Raw genomic sequence first — 15,771 nt, forward strand, 5'->3', positions numbered from 1 at the left:
TTTGGTGTTATCGCTCACACACTCTCTCATACTGGTCACTGGAATATACACCTCAGCAAAAGGGATAAGACTTAACTTTTATTCCATACGTGTTAAAATTATTATTTAGGTCATTTTATTAATAGTAAATAACCACAGACAAAAATGTCTCAAATATCTCTCACATTTTTGTTAGTCTTGTCCATCATCCCACGAAAGGACTTTAACCCCTTCAGCCCCCAGCCTGTTTTCACCTTAAAGACCCGGCCATTTTTTGCAATTTTGACCAGTGTCACTTTGACAGGTTATAACTCTGGAACACTTCAACGGATCCTGGCGATTCTGACATTGTTTTTTCGTGACATATTGTACTTCATGATTCATGACAGTGGTAAATTTAGGCCGATATGTTTTGCGTTTATTTGTGAAAATTTCGGAAATTTGGCGAAAATTTTGAAAATTTCGCAATTTTCAAAATTTGAAATTTTATGCCCATAAATCTGAGAGATATGTCACACAAAATAGTTACTAAATAACATTTCCCACTTGTCTGCTTTACACCAACACAATTTTTGAAAAAAAAAAATTCCGTTAGGAAGTTAGAAGGGTTCAAAGTTCATCAGCAATTTCTCATTTTTCCAACAAAATTTACAAAAAAAAATTTTTTAGGTACCACATCACATTTGGAGTGATTTGAGAAACCTAGGCGAAAGAAAATACTCCATTCTAAAATCTGCACCCCTCACTCTGCTCAAAACCACATCCAAGAAGTTTATTAACCCTTTAGGATCTTCACAGCAACCAAAGCAATGTAGAAGAAAAAATGAAAATTATACTTTTTTAAACACAAAAATGTTACTTTAGCCATTAAAATTAGTATTTTCACAAGGGTATCAGGAAAAATGCATCATAAAATGTATCGTGCATTTTCTCCTGAGTACGCAGATACCTCATATGTGGTGGAAATAAAATGTTTGGGCACACGGCAGGACTCTGAAGGCAAGGAGCGCCATTTGAATTTATGAGTGCAAAATTAGCTGTACTCATTAGCGGATGCCATGTCGGGTTTGAAGACTCCCTGAGGTGCCTAAACAATGGAGCTCCCCCATAGGTGACCCCATTTTGGAAACTGGAGCCCTCAAATATTTTTTCTAGATGTTTGATGTGCACTTTGAACCCCTGGGGGCTTGACAGACGTTTATAACGTTGAGCCGTGAAAAGAAAAAATTTTTTTTTTTACCACAAAACTGTTGCTTCAACCAGGTAGCTTTTTTTATCACAAGGGTATCAGGAAAAAATGCACCATAAAATGTATTGTGCATTTTGTCCTGAGTACGCAGATACCTCATATGTGGTGGAAATCAAATGTTTGGGCACACAGCAGGACTCGGAAGGCAAGGAGCGCCATTTCACAGCAAAATTGGTTGGAATTATTAGCAGACGCCATGTTGCATTTGGAGACCCCCTGAGGTGCCTAAACAATGGAGCTCCCCCACATGTGATCCCATTTTGGAAACTAGACCCCCCATACAAAAAAATTTGTTTGGCGAAATAAAAAATACAGACATCAGTAAACAAAAAAAATGAATAAAAACAAAAAAATATGAGCGCCTGCCACTAAGACCAGTGCCAAACGTGAGAGCAATGCACGAGTCTCGCATTGCATCATCCACTCCAGTCTGGAAGCGAGCAACTGCGCTGGATAATGCGATGCGAGAGGGCGGGGCGGCAGATGAGAAAGGGCGCAGCGGATGGAAGATGGGAAAGGGCGCAGTGGATGGAGGAGCGGCAGAGGATGGGAAAGGGCACAGCGGATGGATGATGGGAAATGGTGCAGCGGATGGAGGAGCGGCGGAGGATGGGGGGAGGGAGGTGAGATGGGGATACCTACCTTACAGGATGGATCTAGGCAGCAGGATCACAGCAGACAGAAGAGGCAGCAGATGAAGGAGGCAACAGATTGAGGAGTGTGAGAGGGGGCAGTAGATGAAGGGGATGGGAGAGAGCAGGCAGCAGATCGGGGAGGGGGGCAGAGTCTGATGGGAGAGAGAGCTGGCACATCGAGGAGGGGGGCCCCGGGGGGAGGGGGCCCCCAGAACATGGAGGGGGGAGGGTGGCTTGCAGCACATGTGGGGGGAGGGTGGCTTGCAGCACATGTGGGGGGAGGGTGACTTGCAGCACATGGAGGGGGAGGAGGTGTAGTGGCGATGGAGAAGGGGCAGCCGATGAAGGAGGCGGCAGCGGCCGATCGGGAACAGTGGGGGCCGATTCGGGGGCAGCAGCGGCTGAAAAAGGTGGGTGCGACGGCGGCGGGGACAGTGGCGAACGTGGTGGCGGGGACAGTGGCGGGCAGGGAGATCGGGGACAGCGGTGGATCGGGAGCAGCGGCGGGGCGATCGGAGACAGCGGCAGGGCTGGCGGTGGCGATGGGAGCCGCGGCAAGGCTGGCGGTGGCGGGCGGGGCGATCAGAGACAGCGGCGGGGCTGGGGCTGGCGGGCGGGGCGATCGGAGACAGCGGCGGGGCTGGCGCTGGTGGGCGGGGCGATCGGAGACACAGTGGCGGGGCTGGCGGTGGCGACCGGAGCCGCGGCGGGGCTGGCGGTGGTGGGCGGGGCGATCGGAGACAGCGGCGGGGCTGGGGCTGGCGGGCGGGGCGATCGGAGACAGCGGCGGGGCTGGGGCTGGCGGGCGGGGCGATCGGAGACAGCGGCGGGGCTGGCGGTGGCGGGCGGGGCGATCGGAGACAGCGGCAGGGCTGGGGCTGGCGGGCGGGGCGATCAGAGACAGCAGCGGCGCTGGCGGGCGGGGGCGATCGGAGACAGCGGCGGGGCTGGCGGGGCGATCGGAGACAGCGGCGGGGCTGGCGCTGGCGGGCGGGGCGATAGGAGACAGCGGCGGGGCTGGCAGGGCGATCAGGGACAGGAGCGGGTGGCGGGAGCAGCAACTTACCGATGGGCACCCGCAGAGACCGCTCTCCTCGGCTTTCAGGGACGGACACAGGTCACCGGCACCAGATCCACGGTGATTGGAGAGATCGGTCACAAGACTGGTCTCCAATCAGAGCTGGGGGCGGGTGAAGCACCGATCACCCAGCTCCAGCCAAAGGCCAGTGCTACAGCAGCACTGATCAGGGCTGGATTTCAATGTTCCAGCCATTTTCAATGGCTGGAACATTACAGTGACTGTAATTGGCTGAGCGGCGTTCGTCAGCCAATCACAGCCTCTGTAGGTTCGGGGAGGAGGCACCACCCCTCCTGAGGTCAGGCAGAGGTCCCCTCCTTCCCGAATCTACTGTTTAATTAAACAAATTTCACTCCCCGGGGCTCCGGGACCGCGATTTCGCCATGACGTACTGGGTACGTCATGTGTCGTTTAGCACCATGTCACCATGACGTACCCAGTACATCAAGGGTCGTTAAGGGGTTAAGGATTTTGTTCCTGTAAATCAGGAAATCAGTTTTATTAGTGCACTGGTTATTATTCAGGTCATTTTATTAATAGTAAATAATTTTAATAAACTGTATGTATGTATATATATATATATATATATATATATATATACCAAAAGTTTGGACACACCTCATTCAAAGAGTTTTCTTTATTTACAGGACTCTGAAAATTGTAGATTCACATTCAAGGCATCAAAACTATAAATTAAAACATGTGGAATGAAATTCTTAAAAAAGTGTAAAATAACTGGAAATATGTCTTATATTCTAGGATCTTCAAAGTAGTCACCTTTTGCTTTCATTACTACTTTGCACACTCTTGGCATTCGCTTGATGAGCTTCAAGAAGTAGTCACCGGAAATGGTTTTCCAACAGTCTTGATGGAGTTAACAGAGATGCTTAGCACTTGTTGGCCCTTTTGCCTTTACTCTGCGGTCCAGCTCACCCCAAACCATCTCAATTGGGTTCAGGTCTGGTGACTGTGGAGACCAGGTTATCTGGCGTAGCACCCCATCACTTTCATTCTTAGTCAAATAGCCCTTATACAGCCTGGATGTCAGAGTTCCGGGATTTCCAGTTTTCTTCTGAAGGATCTTGCCCTTTGTTAACATGGAGTTTTCTGTTCTGTTGCCCTACTTCCTGTTCATCTGTTTAAAAGCCCGCCCCTAAGCTTTGTCCAGTTGCCTGAGTATACTGCTTCCTGTGTACTCCTGCCCTGCTGCTCTCATCTCCTGATTGCTGTTTGGATCCTGTTGAAACACCTGACACCAGCTCTGGACTTCACCTGTCTCATCAAGCTGTGCTCGGACTCTGTCTGCCGTCTCTGGTCGGCACTTCTGCCCGGTCCCTTCCGTTTCAGATCCACCCTAGGACTCACATCACGTACGGACATTTTTTGGACTATACCTGTTGCCCTTTCGTGTCCCGGCTGCTGCGCATTTAGGCCTTCTGGGGTGATTGCCAGACAGCCCCTGTATAGGGGTTCGCTCCTGGTGGTCTCCCTGGGGGAGTCCGGTGCGCGGTCCCGGGAATTCCCCTTTGCTCTGAACCCGGCAGGTATTTACTGTGTTTATGTTCTACTGTGTATATTCTGTTCTGTGTACATATTGTGGTTACATATTATAAAACGTCTTTGCACCAAGAACCCATCTCTGGTTGTCATTGCCCTAACGCAATCGAAATCCTCAGTACATACAATAGTATTACATTATACTCAGGCCAATAAGAGGATTTCGCTGGGGCAATGACGGAGACACGAGTAGATCAGCTTTTCTCCATGATTAACTCCTTGCAGCAGGAGATGGAGGCGGTGCAAACTAAGCTTAGAGACGTGGAGGTACAGCTGGGCCATGATCACCAGGTACTGGGTCCGGCTATTCAGGATTTGCAATCCAGAATGAAGGCTCAGGAAGCCACCCCCGCTACATCCGTATCAGCTGCCGGTATGCCTAGGTTACCTCCATTTCGTTTCAGTGGTGATTGAAGTCAGTTCCGTGGGTTTGAAAACCAGTGTATACTGTTTTTTGATGTACATGCTGATTATTACCGGTCTGACCGGTCAAAAGTGTTATGTATAATCATGTTGTTAACCTCACGAGCACTGGCTTGGGCTAATCCTATGATTGAGAATCGTGATATCCGTTTAAATAACCTGGATGACTTTTTAACAGCAATGGCGCAAATGTTTGATGATCCTAATCGCCGTGCTACCACTGAATCGGCTCTGCTTTCCTTACGTCAGGGAAAGCGGTCTGTCGTCGAATACGCCACTGAGTTCAAAAGGTTAGTGGTAGACACCGACTGGGGAAACAATGCGCTATTGTCAGTTTTCAGAAAGGGTCTGTCCGGTACCATCAAGGACGAGTTAGCTCGTGCCGAATCTCCACAGGATTTTGAACTATTTCTCCAACACTGTGTGCGTATCGATACCCGCTTGACGGAACGCAGACAGGAAAAATGGGCAGCTGTAAACCGGGTAACCAACTTTGCGTTTCCTTCTAGAGAACCCGCTCACAAGACGCCACGGGAGGCCGAGGATGTTCCTATGCAAGTGGACTCTCTACAAAGGCGAGAGACCAACGAACGTCGTGAACATCGGCTCCGTGAGCGTTTGTGTTTCTATTGTGGTCAATCGGACCATTTTCTGATTGACTGCCCAAAACGTCCAAATCGCCCGAATAAGGTACTGGCAGCAATGGCAGAGTGTGACAACACGGACGCAGAGTCCGATATCTCTGAGGCAAGTTTACACCTGGATGCGGTATTTCCCTCGACATTGATGTCAACTTCACCTAAGGACCCAGAAGGGAAATACACCCATTGCTCGCTTCCCATTCAGATACGGTGGGAGGGACAGTTAATTCCTACATCTGCTATGATAGACTTTGGGGCAGGGGGAAATTTCATGGACTCTTCTTTTGCCAGGAAACACGGTATCCAGACTCAACAAAGATCCTCACCGGTTACCATGGAGACGGTAGACGGTTCTCCATTAGTTTACGGACCAGTGGATCGGGAGACAGTACCCTTTGAATGTGTGATGAAACCAGGTCAGCAGGAGACCCTTGTTTTCATGTTGATTTCTTCTCCCCATTTTCCGATAATTTTAGGAATTCCTTGGCTGCGGTCTACAAATCCAGTCATCGATTGGGAGACTAAAGAAATATCCTTCCCACCCTAGAGTGGTCCGACCATTAGTCCAACTGTACCGGTTCCAGTAACACCGAATGCGGAGGGCACTGTACAGGTACGTGTTCTACCCCCGGTTTATAATGACTTCGCTGATATATGCGACAAAAAAAAAAGCAGATCGGCTTCCCCCGCATAGACCGTATGATTGTCCCATAGACTTACTCCCAGGGGCAGAGATCCCGTTTGGTCATGTCTACCCGTTGGCGGCACCTGAGTTACAAGCACTAAAAGATTACATCGATGAAAACCTATCCAAGGGATTTATTCGACCTTCTACCTCACCAGCAGGGGCCCCCATCTTTTTCGTGAAAAAGAAAGAGGGGACTCTGAGACCTTGTATCGACTACCGGGAACTAAATAAGATAACCATCCGGAACCGGTATCCATTACCGTTGATTCCCGAACTATTGGAGAGAGTACAACAGGCCAAAATATTTACTAAATTGGATCTCCGTGGGGCATATAATCTACTCCGCATACGTCCCGGGGACGAGTGGAAAACAGCGCTCAGATGTCGGTATGGACATTATGAGTATCTAGTGATGCCTTTCGGACTTTGTAACGCCCCTGCGGCTTTCCAACACCTAGTCAACGATATTTTTAGGGATATAATGGACCAGTTCATGGTGATTTACCTGGATGATATCTTGATCTTTTCTGATTCCCTACAGGAACACCAGGAGCACGTCAAGACAGTACTTACCCGTCTGAGGGCTAACCACCTGTATATTAAACTGGAGAAGTGCGAATTCCATTGCTCAAATATACAATTTTTAGGATATGTCATCTCTCCTCAGGGACTGAACATGGAGTCTGGCAAGATACGGGCAATTCTAGACTGGCCGGAACCGGGAAACATCAAGGAGGTACAACGCTTTGTCGGTTTTGCTAACTTTTACAGACGCTTTATCCGCAACTTTTCAGAGATCGTCCGTCCTATCACTCTGTTAACCAAAAAGGGGCAGACGTTTGTGTGGTCCGCCCAGGCCCAGGAAGCTTTCAATCGTCTCAAGGTTTGTTTTTAACTCAGCGCCAATACTAATACACCCGAATCCCGCACTCCCTTTTATTGTGGAAGTCGATGCTTCCGATTATGCATTAGGGGCTATCCTTTCACAAAGGACTGGGGACAAGAGTCTCTTGCACCCGTGTGCTTTCTTTTCTCGCCGGTTGTCCCCTGCAGAAAAAAACTATGACATTGCGGACAAGGAATTGTTGGCGATTATTTCTGCTTTTAAGGAATGGAGACACCACTTACAGGGAGCAGCGCAACAAGTGATAGTTCTCACAGACCATCGTAACCTAGAATTCCTTAAATCTGCCAGGTGCCTGTCTCCACGGCAAGCCCGTTGGAGCCTGTTCCTTAACCAGTTCAATTTTATCGTTACATACCGTCCAGGGTCACGTAATGGGAAAACCGATGCCTTGTCCCGAATCCACGCAATGGACTCCGTGCCTGGAAACCCGTCTCAGACCATTTTATCAGATGCCAATTTTGTTGGAGTAATCCGGGACCAGGACTTGTGGAAGGACATCAAGCTGGCCTATGATGGTGACGTATTTCTTGCTGCCCCCCCGAATGATGTGACTCTTGTCTTTCGGAATGGTGTGTGGTTGAGAGAGCAACGTATTTATGTCCCGGAGGCTGTACGACTTCGGGTTCTCAAGTTGGTCCATGACTCCATGTTGGCAGGTCATAGGGGGGTACAGAAGACACAGGAATTACTGGGTCGTTTTTTCTGGTGGCCTACCTGTTTAAAGGATGTGAAAGACTATGTCCACTCATGTGTGGTTTGTGCCCGGTGCAAGGTCCCTCGTGTGGCTCCTACTGGACTCCTTCAACCGTTACCCGTACCATCTCGCCCTTGGGGATCCATCTCAATGGATTTTATTGTGGAGTTGCTCGTCTCGGGCGGTAACAATACCATTTTGGTGGTAGTGGATCGGTTGACAAAGGCTGCTCACTTTATTCCATGTACCGGTCTTCCCTCAACCGCAGAGACAGTGGATTTGGTTATCCGGAATATATTTCGGTTGCATGGGGTACCGGATGAGATCATCTCTGACCGGGGCGTGCAGTTCACTTCTAAGTTCTGGAAGGGTTTTGTTCGGCACTCCATATTGATGTCTGTTTGTCTTCTGCATACCATCCCCAGACAAATGGGCAAACCGAACGGACTAATCAAACCCTGGAGCAGTACCTGCGATGTTATGTCAGCCATCTGCAGGACGATTGGTTGCAGCTGCTTCCTTTGGCGGAGTTCTCGTATAACAACACTCAGAGCAGCTCCACTAAGGTAACGCCCTTTTTCGCTAACTTGGGTTACCATCCGAATATTTTGCCTAGGTCACCGGTGGCGGTTTCGGTGCCAGCGGTGGAGGACAGATTGACGGAGCTACAACGGAATCTGGAGGTTTTAAAGGACTCTTTGGCTTCGGCTCAGGAGCATTACAAGAAGTCGGCAGACACTCACCGGAAACAGACACCCATGTATAAGGTAGGGGACTCGGTGTGGTTATCCACCAAGAATCTGAAACTAGGTGTTCCTTCGCAGAAGCTGGGGCAGAAATTCATTGGTCCGTTCAAGATCACCGGGATAGTGAGCTCTGTGGCCTGTCGGCTGAGGTTGCCGCACAATTTAAAGGTACACCCGGTCTTTCACGTTTCTCTGCTGAAACCAGTTTCCCCTAATACGTTTCAAGGTCGTATCGTGCCTCCTCCTCCACCAGTGATGGTTGATGGCCAGGAGCAGTTTGTGGTTGAGGACATTATTGACTCCCGGCTCCATCGGCATCGGCTTCAGTATCTGGTACGTTGGCAGGGGTACTCCCCCGAGGACGATTCCTGGGAACCTGTGGGTAACATCCGAGTGCCCCGCAAGGTTGCTCAGTTTCATCGGAGGTACCCGGACAAGCCTGGCCCTGGTCCGTCCTGAGGCCGTTTCTGGGGGGGGGGAGTACTGTCAGAGTTCCGGGATTTCCAGTTTTCTTCTGAAGGATCTTGCCCTTTGTTAACATGGAGTTTTCTGTTCTGTTGCCCTACTTCCTGTTCATGTTTAAAAGCGCGCCCCTAAGCTTTGTCTATTTGCCTGAGTATACTGCTTCCTGTGTACTCCTGCCCTGCTGCTCTCATCTCCTGATTGCTGTTTGGATCCTGTTGAAACATCCGACACCAGCTCTGGACTTCACCTGTCTCATCAAGCTGTGCTCGGACTCTGTCTGCCGTCTCTGGTCGGCACTTCTGCCCGGTCCCTTCCGTTTCATATCCACCCTAGGACTCACATCACGTACGGACATTTTTTGGACTATACCTGTTGCCCTTTCGTGTCCCGGCTGCTGCGCATTTAGGCCTTCTGGGGTGATTGCCAGACAGCCCCTGTATAGGGGTTCTCTCCTGGTGGTCTCCCTGGGGGAGTCCGGTGCGCGGTCCCGGGAATTCCCCTTTGCTCTGAACCCGGCAGGTATTTACTGTGTTTATGTTCTATTGTGTATATTCTGTTCTGTGTACATATTGTGGTTACATATTATAAAACGTCTTTGCACCAAGAACCCGTCTCTGGTTGTCATTGCCCTAACGCAATCGAAATCCTCAGTACATACAATAGTATTACACTGGAGGTGTGTTTGGGGTCATTATCCTGTTGAAAAATAAATGATAGTCCAACTAAACGCAAACCAGATGGAATAGCACGCCGCTACAAGATGCTGTGGTAGGCATGCTGGTTCTGTATGCCTTCAATTTTGGATAAATCATCAACAGTGTTCAACAGTGTCACCAGCAAAGCACACCCACACCATCATACCTCCTCCTCCATGCTTCACGGTGGGAACCAGCCATAAAGAGTCCATCCGTTCACCTTTTCTACAAAGACACGGTGGTTGGATCCAAAGATCTCAAATTTTGACCCATCAGACCAAAGCACAGATTTCCACTGGTCTAATGTCCATTCCTTGTGTTCTTTAGCCCAAACAAGTCTCTTCTGCTTGTTGCCTGTCCTTAGCAGTAGTTTCCTAGCAGCTATTTTACCATGAAGGCCTGCTGCACAAAGTCTCCTCTTATCAGTTGTTCTAGAGATTAGGTGTGTCCAAACTTTTGGTCTGTACTGTGTGTGTGTGTGTGTATATATATATATATATATATATATATATATATATATATATATATATATATGCACTAAAAATATTCTCTTTTGCAGTGAGGTGTACATTATCCAGGGATTTTTTCAATACTTCAGTGAATAGTCACTGAAACCTCAACATGACACCTTATGGCAAAGAGTATTCTGTGGATCTAGAAAAGAATTGTCGCTCTACAGTAAGATGACCTAGGCTATAAGAAGATTGTCAATACCCTGACACTGAGCTGCAGCACGTTTGAGAAGATCATATAGCGATTAAAGGGAATCTGTCACCACATTTTTGCTCCCCCATCCCAAATATAAAGCAAAATCTACAATGTAATGGTTCACAAATAAACGTATACAGGTGTTAGAATAGCCAAGTCAAAGTCCAGACCTGAATCCAGTCGAGAATCTGTGGAAAGAGCTGAAAACTGCTGTTCACAAACGCTGTCCATCTAACCTCACTCAGCTCGACATATTTGCAAAGGAAGAATGGGCAAGAATTTCAGTCTCTCGATGTGCAACACTGATAGATACATACCCCAAGTGACTTGCAGCTGTAATTGCAGCAAAAGGTGGCGCTACAAAGTATTAACTTAAAGGGGCCGAATAATATTGCACACCCAAATTTTCAGTTTATTATTATTTTTTATAAAAGTTTAAAATAAGCAAGTAAAATATATCTTTGTACCGTGTTAGCCAGTAGAGATAAAAAAATTGTTTAAAAGAACAGAGAGTCCTCAGTGGTTGATACCTTTTAATGGCTAACTGAAAAGATGGTAATAATTGCAAGCTTTCGAGACTACTCAGGTCTCTTCATCAGGCATGGTATAACACAAAATCTGAAGAGTCACGTATTTATACACAACAGGACTTAGAATAGTGCAGTAAAAAAAAAAAAAAAAAAAAGAACAAGTTATATGAAACAGAACTATCTCTATGGCAGGGGGACAAGCTGTTCTAGCCATAAATACTGCTGCAGTTCAGTGTGAAAGTTTTATTGTCCTTTGATAAGGGTCTGGTCCAGGGCTGTGACACGCTCGGATGGTCAGAGGAGCACATCTTTTAACTGATGTAAAAAGACATGAATCCATGAGACACATTCATTCCTTCTCTGAATGTGTCAAAGGTCATCATAAGTTTGTACTCCCATAGTCTCCTGTCTCTCTGGGACTTGAAGTTTCCTTTCAATACCAGCAATTTCATGTCCATGATGCTGTGGTCTGGGTTACAAAAATGTTTGGCCACAGGTAGATCCATCCTTTTTTCTCTAATTGTGTGGCGGTGAGAATTCATCCTTGTCCTGAGCTGTTGTCCTGTCTCCCCTACATACAGACCCCCAGTTGGACATTTGGTACATATAATTAAGTACACCACATTGGTTGTGGTGCAGCTGAACGTACCTGGGATCTTGTAGTCCTGATGTGATCTGGGAATCTTTATCTTGTCCGTTGTCAATATTAATGGACAGGTCTTGCATTTTTTCTGGTTGCAGGGAAATGTTCCTGTTGGTGTTGGAGAGGACAGGGAGCTTCTGACAATGATGCTTCTTAGATTTGGGGGCTGTCTAAAACACAGAAGTGGGGGGTCTGGAAAAATAGATTTTAACCGGGCATCTTTTTGCAGTAATGGTTGTAGTAGTACAAACTTATGATGACCTTTGACACATTCAGAGAAGGAATGAATGTGTCTCATGGATTCATGTCTTTTTACATCAGTTAAAAGATGTGCTCCTCTGACCATCCGAGCGTGTCACAGCCCTGGACCAGACCCTTATCAAAGGACAATAAAACTTTCACACTGAACTGCAGCAGTATTTATGGCTAGAACAGCTTGTCCCCCTGCCATAGAGATAGTTCTGTTTCATATAACTTGTTCTTTTTTTTTTTTTTTTTTTTTACTGCACTATTCTAAGTCCTGTTGTGTATAAATACGTGACTCTTCAGATTTTGTGTTATACCATGCCTGATGAAGAGACCTGAGTAGTCTCGAAAGCTTGCAATTATTACCATCTTTTCAGTTAGCCATTAAAAGGTATCAACCACTGAGGACTCTCTGTTCTTTTAAACAATTTTTTTAAAATAAGCAATAAATTTCGTTCAACTTCACAATTGTGTCCCATTTGTTGTTGATTCTTCACCATAAAATTTATTTTTTTTTATCTTTATATTTGAAGCCTGAAATGTGGGAAAAGGTTGAAAAATGAAAGGGGGACAAATACTTTCGCAAGGCACTGTATTTCCTTTCCTCTGGGCCGTGACCCATCCAGAGTACCAATTATTGGAGAAAAACTGTAAACCAAATGAGAATCGACGACTCTTGTCACGTAACAGAAAACAGTGGTGGAAAAAGGGTTTTCATAAGCAGCGCCACTGGTTCAAGTAGTCCGATTAATGAATCTTTATTTAGCACAGGTCTACGCGTTTCTGGAGGCTCAGCTCCCTTCCTCAGGACCGTCAGGCATAAGATACAGTGACTACAAGTAGTATTCAACCCCCTGCAGATTTAGCAGGTTTGATAAGATGCAAATAAGTTAGAGCCTGCAAACCTCAAACAAGAGCAGGATTTATTAACAGATGCATAAATCTTACAAACCAACAAGTTATGTTGCTCAGTTAAATTTTAATAAATTTTCAACATAAAAGTGTGGGTCAATTATTATTCAACCCCTAGGTTTAATATTTTGTGGAATAACCCTTGTTTGCAATTACAGCTAATAATCGTCTTTTATAAGACCTGATCAGGCCAGCACAGGTCTCTGGAGTTATCTTGGCCCACTCCTCCATGCAGATCTTCTCCAAGTTATCTAGGTTCTTTGGGTGTCTCATGTGGACTTTAATCTTGAGCTCCTTCCACAAGTTTTCAATTGGGTTAAGGTCAGGAGACTGACTAGGCCACTGCAACACCTTGATTTTTTCCCTCTTGAACCAGGCATTGGTTTTCTTGGCTGTGTGCTTTGGGTCATTGTCTTGTTGGAAGATGAAATGACGACCCATCTTAAGATCCTTGATGGAGGAGCGGAGGTTCTTGGCCAAAATCTCCAGGTAGGCCGTGCTATCCATCTTCCCATGGATGCGGACCAGATGGCCAGGCCCCTTGGCTGAGAAACAGCCCCACAGCATGATGCTGCCACCACCATGCTTGACTGTAGGGATGGTATTCTTGGGGTCGTATGCAGTGCCATCCAGTCTCCAAACGTCACGTGTGTGGTTGGCACCAAAGATCTCGATCTTGGTCTCATCAGACCAGAGAACCTTGAACCAGTCTGTCTCAGAGTCCTCCAAGTGATCATGAGCAAACTGTAGACGAGCCTTGACATGACGCTTTGAAAGTAAAGGTACCTTACGGGCTCATCTGGAACGGAGACCATTGCGGTGGAGTACGTTACTTATGGTATTGACTGAAACCAATATCCCCACTGCCATGAGATCTTCCCGGAGCTCCTTCCTTGTTGTCCTTGGGTTAGCCTTGACTCTTCGGACAAGCCTAGCCTCGGCACGGGTGGAAACTTTCAAAGGCTGTCCAGGCCGTGAAAGGCTAACAGTAATTCCACACGCCTTCCACTTCCGGATGATGCTCCCAACAGTGGAGACAGGTAGGCCCAACTCCTTGGAAAGGGTTTTGTACCCCTTGCCAGCCTTGTGACCCTCCACGATCTTGTCTCTGATGGCCTTGGAATGCTCCTTTGTCTTTCCCATGTTGACCAAGTATGAGTGCTGTTCACAAGTTTGGGGAGGGTCTTAATTAGTCAGAAAAGGCTGGAAAAAGAGATAATTAATCCAAACATGTGAAGCTCATTGTTCTTTGTGCCTGAAATACTTCTTAATACTTTAGGGGAACCAAACAGAATTCTGGTGGTTTGAGGGGTTGAATAATAAATGACCCTCTGAATAAACTTTTCACAATTTAAAAAAAAATAAAAAAAGAAATAACATTCTTTTTTGCTGCAGTGCATTTCACACTTCCAGGCTGATCTACAGTCCAAATTTCACAATGCCAAGTTAATTCCGAATGTGTAAACCTGCTAAATCTGCAGGGGGTTGAATACTACTTGTAGGCACTGTAATATCAAATCTATTGCAACAGGAATGGACAACACATATATACATTTGCTGACGTCAAAGGACCGCCTCTGTTAGAAAAAAACGGACGGGAAAGGGTGCATTGCAGTATACTGTGACGCAATACTTGTAACTTCATAATAAATATAAAAAACCAAATACGAAATCCCTGACATCATTATATCATAAATGGTCATACGTTGAAATTCGTGACGAAAAACATAAAACAAAAATACATGTGGTAATGAGACTCTGAAAAAACACAATATATATATTTATATCCACAGATAGTGTCAATCTACAACATAACAACGTGAGATGAGCCTAGAACTCACCTAGAGGTGTCAGCGCTGGAGACGAAATAGGATCAGAAAACAGGAGCATGAAACCACACCGCCAGCAGAGCGTGTAGTGCTTCAAAGAAAAAAGTCACCATCATTTCCCCAGTATCGGTATGATAACAGAGAGAAAATATTCCAAAAAAACTCAAATGACATCCCATCATGAAAGTAAGATAGAATCCACACATCCAGGAGTAGCTCATAACCTCAAACAGTGTAGGAGTTCATAAGTAGTAGGGGTGGGGGACAAGTCATCAAAAGAAATCTGACAGTTGCCCCGCCCCTATCAAAGTGTATTAAACACGCCCCCCTTAATCAAATGGCTATCATTTTATATCCTTTTGATATCAAATGGCTATCATTTGATATCCTTTTGATATCAAATAAATATCATCTGATATCCTTTTGATATATCCTTTTGATATCAAATGGCTATCATCTGATATCCTTTTGATATCAAATGGCTATCATCTGATATTTATTTGTTAGGTTGTTATGTTTCCCCTTAATCCTGTCCTATTATTTATCTGTCCAATAATTGTTCTCTTTTATATAGGTATTTTGATACTGTAATTTTCCGTTAATCAAATTGATATTCAAAGTGTATTATTGATATCAAATTGTCTTACTGACACGCTTACCCATTAAAAGAAACTTTATTCCTATAATAGTAGAATGTTCCCCATGATATTGTCAGTAGAATTATATATAGTATAATGTTCCCCATGAGTCTTATTGATACGATTACCCATGATATTAAATGAGAGAAGTCGGTCTTATTGATACGAGTACCCACGATATTAAATGAGAGAAGTCATTTTATTTCATATAATAGTATAATGTTTATTGAACCAAATCCACAATACACAGCAAATATCAAATCATAATAGTATAATGTTTATTGAACCAAATCCACAATACACAGCAAATATCAAATCAATTATCATGTGAACAATATCAAAAATCAATACAGTTGAATATCCGCAATACACAGCAATTATCAAAGCCGCAAATAACTGAGCAGTTGAATTTAGGATTCAAGCATCTTGTAGAAGCATTAGGGACAACAGCTGACTTTACAAGAGACCAGTTCTTGTGTTAAGTGTTTTCAATAGCAAATGTGTTTTT

This window comes from Anomaloglossus baeobatrachus, chromosome 1, assembly GCF_048569485.1.
Source record: "Anomaloglossus baeobatrachus isolate aAnoBae1 chromosome 1, aAnoBae1.hap1, whole genome shotgun sequence".
NCBI classification, from domain to species: Eukaryota; Metazoa; Chordata; class Amphibia; order Anura; family Aromobatidae; genus Anomaloglossus; species Anomaloglossus baeobatrachus.